At 40.3% G+C, this 8,995-nt stretch overlaps 1 pseudogene across 1 annotated transcript; it reads right to left on the bottom strand.

Moving 5' to 3' along the window:
• Positions 1 to 6,842: 6,842 nt before the first annotated feature.
• LOC306656288 (dnaJ homolog subfamily A member 1-like) lies at positions 6,843 to 7,891 on the bottom strand (annotated as a pseudogene). Its single transcript has one exon. The product of its transcript is annotated as a dnaJ homolog subfamily A member 1-like (transcript).
• Between the last annotated feature and the right edge of the window lie 1,104 nt (positions 7,892 to 8,995).

Here is an 8,995-nt window from a genome sequence, read left to right as displayed (position 1 = left end):
CCTAGATTCAATCCCCAGAACAGAGAGAGAGGGGCGGCGGGGAGAAGAGGGATACTATTAGTAATTGATTGATTTGCAGACAAATCAATCAGTTAAAGATATCAAATAAAAATCTGAATAAGGGCTTGGGGTGAGCTCAGTGGTAGAGTGTGTGGATAACATGTGAAACCCTGAGTTCAGCCTCTAGCATCAAAAAAAAAAAAAGGGAAGAAAAATTGAACAATAAAATGGACATATATAGAACTTTATGTGCAACATTTAGGTAACAACATTCTTGGAATATTTTATAAAAATTTGATCATATTGTAGATACAAGGTAAATCTCAACACAAATTTCAAAATGTAAGTCAAGCCAGTTTCTCTGATCAAATTATGAACAAACTAGAGACCAATAAGAAAAAGACTACTTAGTCTCTTACATTAAGATTTTTTAAAAAACTTTTTTTTTTTCAGGAATTGAACCCAGGGCCTTGCACATAGAAGGCAAGCACTATACCCCAAGCCTCTTGGAGGCAAGTAACACTTCTAAATTACTTCATAGACCAGAGACAAAATCAAATACTTAGACAATTGTACTAGTCCATTTCCAATACTACAACAACATACCTGAGCCTGGGTACTTATAATGGAAAGAAGTATATTTAACTCACAGTTTTGGAGGTGGAAAATTCAAATAGCATGTCACTGGTTCTGGCAAGGGCACCATTGGTCCCATCATATCACAACAGTGATGTGTGTGAAAGGAAGAGATCCCAAGGTGACCCAGGAAGTCAAAGGGACAAGGAATTACCAGTCTTGCTCTTTTATAACAGCCTTTTCAGAAGTAACCAAGAACTACAGCAATTTCTTCCAAGGGCAGCATGCAGAGACCCAGTGACCTTCCACAAGGCCCACTTCTTAAAAATTTCACCACCTCTCAATATCACCACACTGAGGACCTCCCTTCCAACACCTGAACCCTTGAGGGACATGCTCGAGTCATATCCAAACCATGGAAATAATAGAAGAAACATCAGAGATATAGATATTGCAAAGGAGGAGGTAGAACTACCACTACTTGCAGATGATATGATTACATCATTGGAAACTCTGAGAAAAAAATCACCTGCAGAATTACACAAAATGAAAAAAGAGATATCAGTCCGTTGATGAGGTACAAAATTAATGTCTAGAATACCTATAGTTTTTGTGTAAAATCAACCAACAGGAAGATGATAGTGAGAGAGTAGAGGTGGGAACAAAATCTTTCATATGACATTTTTAATGTAGCTTTGAGATTTTTGTCACAGAATGAATATATTGCCTAATTTAAAAAAACAGTTATTCGTGGATGCTGTAGTCCTTGAAGATCTGTAAAGGCCTTCCAAGGGACACTTGGGCATGGCTATTTTAGGGGGAGGGGGTGGCTGAACAGGGTCTCATCCAGTTGCTCAGGCTGCCCTCGAACTCCTGAACTTGATCCTCCTGTCTCAGCCTCCCAAATAGCTGGGAGTACAGACACACATCACCATGTCCAATTGACATGGATTGTTTTTAAGGGAAAAGTTTTGAACAGGCACAAAGTGCAACTCAATACAAAGCTTCAGGGAGGCAAGGCATACAAAAAATCTGAATGAGACAGAGCAAATAGGTTTCTCGAACAAAATCTCTGTCATTAGTATCTAAGGGTGTGGTGTGTCCCCAGGGTCTTGTGTAGGAATGGGCCACAGTCAGGAAGGATGAGGCAGAATAGGCAGGGGCTCCACTAAAGGGTCCTGGTGTGACCTCATGTGTGACTTCACATGTCAGGTGTGTGACAAACCGTCCCTGATCTTGGCCTCATTATGTGACACCTCTCAGGGGTTCTCCCATTTGCAACATCCCCAAATACAGTTCTCCTATACGTCTGACCCACATGACTCCTCTTGCCCTCTCTGTTTTCTGAGTTTGGCCAGTGTGGAGTGCCAACGAGGCCATGTGTGGAAATATATGAAGACTACCCAAGTGAGAAAAGCAAAGGACTTGTTGTTGCAAGGTGTCAGCATTCAGCACTTGGGTTTGGCAGACACTTGACAGCTGGGTGAGGACTGGGAAAACTTTATGGTAGAGAAAGAGATGGTGTGCCCTAATTGGATACTATTGCCCTGGGAAGCTGGGATGCTGCTGACTGGAAGTGGGGCAAAAGGAGGAAAATTTGGCTTCCTCTGGATGGACCCCAGTTGGGAGCAGGGATAAAATTTGGAGAAGCAGGCTAAGCAGGCTGGCATAAGCCTGTAAACCCAGCGGCTTGGGAGGCTGAGGAAGGAGGATCACAAGTTCAAAGCCAACCTCAGCAACTTAGTAAGGCTCTAAGCAACTTAATGAGATCCTGTCTCAAAACAAAGTATAAAAAGGGCTGGGATGTGGCTCAGTAGTTGAGCGCCCCTGTGTTCAATCCCTGTACTAAAAAAAAAATTGGGGCAGCTATTCATTGTTAACCAAGTTCTGGACATTTCAGACTGATTGTTACGGGGTTATTGTTATTGCTGTGCTTCCAGGATTGTCACCAGATTTCCTATAAGTCATCTGACTTCCTAGGAGGCTGGCTTCCTGGGCTGGATCCTGGATGATGGATTGGTTTCTTGGACTGTTTGCTCCAGATTGTGGGTCAGAGTTCTATTTTTATATCTGGTCTGTCCATTCCTATATTTAGTTGTTCAAAGGGCATTCTCAGCTGACTCCCTTTAGGTCTTTGCAAACTGGTCATCATAGAATCATAAGGGATCCTCTCCATAGGACTCTCTTGTCCCCAAGTGCTGGTAACTCCTGCCAGCTCTCAGGTCTCAGACCTCAATATGGCAAAGCACGCTCCCCTTGCTAGCCCCAGGGTGCTTCACCAGCCTGGACTGTCCCTGAAGGGTGCTCCCTTAAAGGATATACCCCATGAGACCATGTGCCACAGGATTCCTGCCTCAAAGCACCCAGTAGGACTATTCAGAGGGTCTCATGACCACATCCTCTCATCCTCACCTCCAAAGAGATGGAATAAGCTTGGGATTCAGAATTAAGAGTGTTGTTCCCATTGGAATCTGCTCCTCCAGTGGGCTAAAATCTGGGCATCTGTTGCCAAAGCTGCAAGAGTGAAGCAGAACAAGCCAAGATGCTGAAGCTACCCTCTGTTTCCTCCTACACACCTTCTGTACTTGAGGTTCAGCATGGAAATCTCCTGACTATCAGCCTCACCCCTGCCTCACAGGAAGGGCACTCTTCCTTGAGGAGTGACTGCAGCCCTGGGGTGCACTGCCTGGCCAGACCTGGGTGGAGGGGTCTCCACAGCCTCATATGCTTGAGCCACTCATGGGAGAAAAAAATTCTAGAAGGTAAGTGTCAGAAAGAAATGGAGCTACCACAAGTTCCTGGGAATACACCGAACTGACTGTGGCTGAGAATAGGAACAAAAAGTGAAAGAGAGGAACCTGGATATCTTTTTAAGAGTCCAAAACACATTACAGAACTAGAAGGTAGCATTTGTATAAAACAGACTCCCAATCACACATAGAATGTACATAGAATGGTACAGACTCCCAGTCACACATCGGACTGAAAAGGAACATGTCAAATGTTAGAGTGATTATCTCTGGGTGGCGAGATGACACTTTTGTGGGGGCAAGTCTTTTTTGCCTGTGTTTTCTCATTTTTCTGCAAGGGACAATAAAGAATAGTGTGCTGACTTGGTATGACTTGGTTCTAAATTCTAACTCCACCTCTTATTAATTGTGTGATCTTGAGCAATATATTTAACCTCTGAGTGCCCATTTTCCTCATATGCAAAATAGAAATAATAATGGTTCCTCACCCACAGGGCAAATGAGAGAATTCAGGGAATGAATGATGTAAAGCAGTACGTGGCATGTAGTAAACAACAGATGCTGGTGTTGTGATTACTATTACTTCTCTTAAGTCATCAATATTTCCAAGGCTAAGACTCACTTCCTTTGATCAATCAGTAAAGGAAGAGTGCATAAATTCAGAACACAGACTAAGAGCCAGACTCAGGGGCATATACCTGTAGTCCCTCAGGAGACAGAGGCAGGAGAATCACTGGGGCTTAGAAGTTTAAAACCAGCCTGGGCAACATTGTAAGACTCCCAACCCCAAAACAAAAATAAAACAAAAAACAACCAACCAAATAAAAATCTCTTAGAACTTAGATTGAGTGTTCTGCCGTCTCTCACACTTTTTGTCCCTGTGATTCTGTGGACATATTTTTTCAAATTGTCACCAAATTCATCCATTGAAGCCATCCCAAGCAGACTTGCTCCTGTCGGGACTTCCTGCTTCTGGGATTTTGATCACAATTGGAAAAAGAGAACAAAGGAAAGGGTAGTGTTGCTTGCTTAAAAGCAGAAAACTCCGATTACCAGCAGAGGGCACAAGTGGAAAACCCAGGAAAAAGTGGGAAGCCACCTGGAATATCTTTTTTCTCTCTTGGTGCTAGTAAACTTTCTTGCTTGAGTTCCCTAAAAGATTTTCTGGACAACTGTGTAACCCTTGCACATTTTCAAGTGGGTGTATAACATTGTCACCATAATTAAAAGTAGTTTCAAGGTCTGGTCTATTGCAAATAGTAACATTTAAAAATAAAACAGTTACATCATTCTTTTAAATATATCCAATGAAATATAAACACCACAATAATCTGATACTGCCATCCCTTTAAAAAAATACAATAACACACTCTTCTTTAACAGTCAGAAAATTTGCTTCAAGTCACTTATTTACCATACTATCATGCTTCCGCCACAAAAATACAAATACAAACTGGAAATTACAATGTATTCTTTCCTGAGACCTTCAAAGTCTAAGTATTAATATTTTTTTTTTAACCAGAGATTGAACCCATGGGCACTCATCCACTGAGCCACATTCCTAGCCCACTTTTTATTAAATTTTGAGTCAGGGTCTTGTTAAGTTGCTTAGGGCCCAGCTAAATTGCTGAGGCTGCCCTCAAACTTGTGATCCTGCCTCAGCCTCCCAAGCTACTGGGATTACAGGCATGCACCACCACACCTGGTGTTAGCAATTTTTCTTTGGGATTGAATTATTAGCATTGTGTTGCTACAAACAGCACACATATACTGCAAGGTTTTCATATTGTCAAATTGCCTATTTTTTTCTTTGGTGCTTGAGAAGTTTTTACACTCTGAGTGATACCTTTTAGTGAGATGCCACATGGTTAAGAAGGTTAAGAAGGTGGCTTTTTTGGTCACAATGACCATGAGAAGAGAAAGCAAAAGAAACCAAAAGGAAGGCTCAGCCTCAGGTTCTTTCTCAGGCAGTGCAGTTTTAACAAGGATCTTGAGGATTGGGATACATCAATTTCTTAAAATGACCCTTGTCACTTATTCCCTTGGAAAGCCTTCATATGTTGGCATATGTCTACTCCAGTGTGAAAATGCCATCAAAACCCGCTATGGAGAGAATAGAGAATGGAAAAGCTGAGCTTATTGTCCACAGCCCAGCAAAGATGGAAAAGGGATGAATAGAATTTTTTTTTTAAAAATATTGCAAAATGACTTCAATATATTATGCACAAGGCAACCATCAGGTAACACTTTAGTTTTGAATGTTATATATTATGTTAAGGCATTTCTATTTTAAGTGTTCTGTCAATATGCTATTCAATTGCCTTACTTCGAACACTGGAAGCATTTACAGTTGCTTAAATTCCATTTTTAGCAAGCCATGTAAGTAAAATTTGAATGTGAGAAAAATATTATATATGAAAACCACCTAATTGTTTTTTAATTAAAATATAGGGATGGTTTATCATTGAACATACCTTGAGTCCTCTGCCTTTTTTTTTTTTTTTTACTTTGTAATCTGTATATTAAGGAGACATTCATACATTTCAAGAATTGCTTAAATTCTGACATTCAGATTTAAGCATGTGAACATATGATGACTTTTAAACATACAGTTAAAGCTATTCATCTTATTTGCTAGACTACCAACGTCAAATGGTTTAAAGTAAACCTGTAACATACCTAAGGAACACCTTCCTATATTATACGTGCAAACTACTTCTCCATGTGTAGGTCTCTTTATTTCAATTTCTGTGTTATCCAACTCTGGAATTCACTACAAGGGCTTATTATGGTCCAAAAAGAAGGGGAAATTAATGTAACCAGGACTGGTCAACACAATTTTATATATGTGTGTATGTACATATATATTTTTTAAAAGATGGCACAATAGAAGGGAATTGCAATTCTGTAAGTGCAAACCCTTAAGAAGCAGTATATAATGATAAACACCATTTTTAGAAGGGAAAAATTTCTTTCACTGATACCAGAGTGAAATTATACTTCATACCACCTTCAAGTAAGCTGAGGCAATAGAATGCAGAGACATCACAATGAAACCCACTTAATACAAATAACTAGACAGATTAACACTCCTCTACAGATTAAGTTTTCTTTTTTCTGATTGCTAGTTCAATACAGATTTTTAATTTTACAGCAGAACAATGAAGGGTCATACACTGAAATCAACACATATTCTTAGTATTCCAATCTAAGTTTGTCTACGTACACAACTGAAATCAGTTACAAGGTATGGCCTAACAGATGCTAGGGAACTTTTTAAAAAGTAGTTTTTACAGTTATTAAACAACTTCTTGCACACTGAAGTCATCATACACACAGGGCCAAATCAGAGCTTTTATATTTGCTTTTATTCTTCATTTAACTTTTAAAACACCACTATTATTGAATATTAGAACAAAAACAATTGCAAGTAGTGAGCATATTAGGATTATAGTCCTTCACTCATTCACTACTGCATATAAAAATGCTTTCAGTGAGTGTTATTCACTGGCCCCATTAAGAGGTTTGACACTGAACACCACCTCTGGGAGACAGTCATCATCCTCATATGCTTCTTTATTATAATGGTGCTATTTTCCTGATTTGGATCAAAGTCCACCAGTTCTACCTGATGCATTTCATCAGTCTCTTCTACTTCCTTCCTCTCTCCCTTCCAGCAGAGAGAGTTTGTCAGGAGAGAGAAAGCCATTTTCAGGAAAGTTTACCTTAAACTCAGTGATTAGATGACCCTTTTCATATGGTCTACGATAAATTGGCATACCTTCATCTAGCACACACTTTATATCTACATGCTTGACAATCTGACTTGGATGAGAGGTGATGAGTATGGTTCGATTATCAAGAGTGGATGTTGGCTTCTGGAAGTCACATACTTCCCCCAGCTGTATGTCCACACATGCCTTTGTCAATATGAACTTCTAGAATCTTCTTCCTTCCATTGCAGCTTTTACATCTATCATTAGAACTGATCCATTCCCCGTGGCCCTGGCACTCCATGCACACTGACTGAATTTGCTAAACCATTCCAGGACCTATCTGATGAATTCTTATTTGCATTCCAGAACCTCAGCAGTTGAGACAGCACTCTGTTGCTCCTTTCCTACCACCTCAGCCTTCACATTTGTCACAAATCACATTCTTTTGCAGAGCCAGTTTCTTGTCCCACATTATATAAATCTCCTAACATTACCGAGAGCTGATGCACAGTGTTTTTACCTCTCCTTTCTCTCCTTCCTCCTCCTCCAAAAAACTTATTGAAGATGTCCATGGGAGAGCCAACACCACCACCTGCTCCACACTCCTTAATTGCCTGTTCTCCTCCTTGGTCATATAATTCCCTTTTCTTGGCAACAGAGAATTTCATAAACTTGAGAAATCAGTTTAAACTTTTCTCCTTCATTTGGATTCTTATCAGGGTGGTACTTCAAGGTCAGTTTCCTATAAGCCTTTTTCAATTCTTCCTGGGGGGCATTGGGTTTGACTCCCAAAACATCATAGTAAGTGGTTTCTTTCACCATTTTCTATAGCTGGTGAGCGGGCTGGGGCCAAGAGGGGGAAGGGGAAAGAGCGCATAATTGTGTGCAGCTCGGGCAGCTATGGCTCCTCCACCTCTCAAAGAGCATTCTGGAAAGTTCCCAGTCCTCTGCCTTTTGAAGATTTTACCTGATGCCTCTTCTTAGATGTTTTGCAACGGGGCAATATATATGTTTATTAGAACTTTTTTTTTTTTTTTTTTTTTTTTACTATAATGCAATATCCGAGGCTAGAAACTTATAAAGAAAAGAAGTCTATAGCTCACAGTTTGGGAGACTGAAAAGTCCAAACAGCATATCCCTGGGTGAGGGTTCCCTTGGTTACATTAACTCCTGACAGCCACTATAATGGCAGGAGTGTGCATGCAAGGGAAGATTGTATGGCTAGATAAGAAGCCAGAGAGCCATTTGGGGATCAGGCTCACGTTTTATAACAACCTGCTTTCTCCTGAACTAACTCAGGGTCCCACAAGGACTGCCTTAATCCCTTCTCAAAGCAATGCCCTCAGTGACCTCCCAACAGGCCACCTCGCTGCTTACATCATCAAACTGAGGACCAAACTTCCAGTACATGAAACTTTGGGGTACAAACCACATCAAAACCATAGCAGTGTGTGTTCTAATAGAAGGAGCAGGCTTTATCTTTATTTTATTTTTATTTTTGAGGTAAGATCTCATTTAAACTAGGGATTAAGCTACTTCTGGAATTTCAGAGATGATATTCTTCATTTCTGACCCTTCCCATCTTAAAAATATAGAATTTATTCATTCTGAATGCTTTGTTCCTGGGGATAGCAGGTGCATTTATGGGGCACACAGTGAGCAACTACACAGAGTTGGGTATTCCTATCTCTTAATTATCTGATATTAAATTATGATTTTTATTCCTGCTCTGTCTCTAGAGCCAGGCAGAGGTAATTTCCAGTCACCTCTCTTCCACTTAGCCATTTAACCTTAGGCAAGTCATTTAACCATTTGAGTCTAAAACTAACCCATCTGAAGAAAGAGGGAAATAATTCCTTGTCAGACATTCTGAGTGTGGAGATAATGGCTGAGAGCTCTCAGCACAGCCATGGAATAAGGCAAAGTTAATGCTATTACAAAAGGGAAATGCTA

The sequence above is a fragment of the Sciurus vulgaris genome, assembly GCF_902686455.1.
Source record: "Sciurus vulgaris genome assembly, chromosome: 3".
NCBI lineage: Eukaryota > Metazoa > Chordata > Mammalia > Rodentia > Sciuridae > Sciurus > Sciurus vulgaris.
The sequence above is the reverse complement of the archived record's forward strand: the minus strand, read 5'-3'. Positions and strand labels throughout refer to the sequence as shown.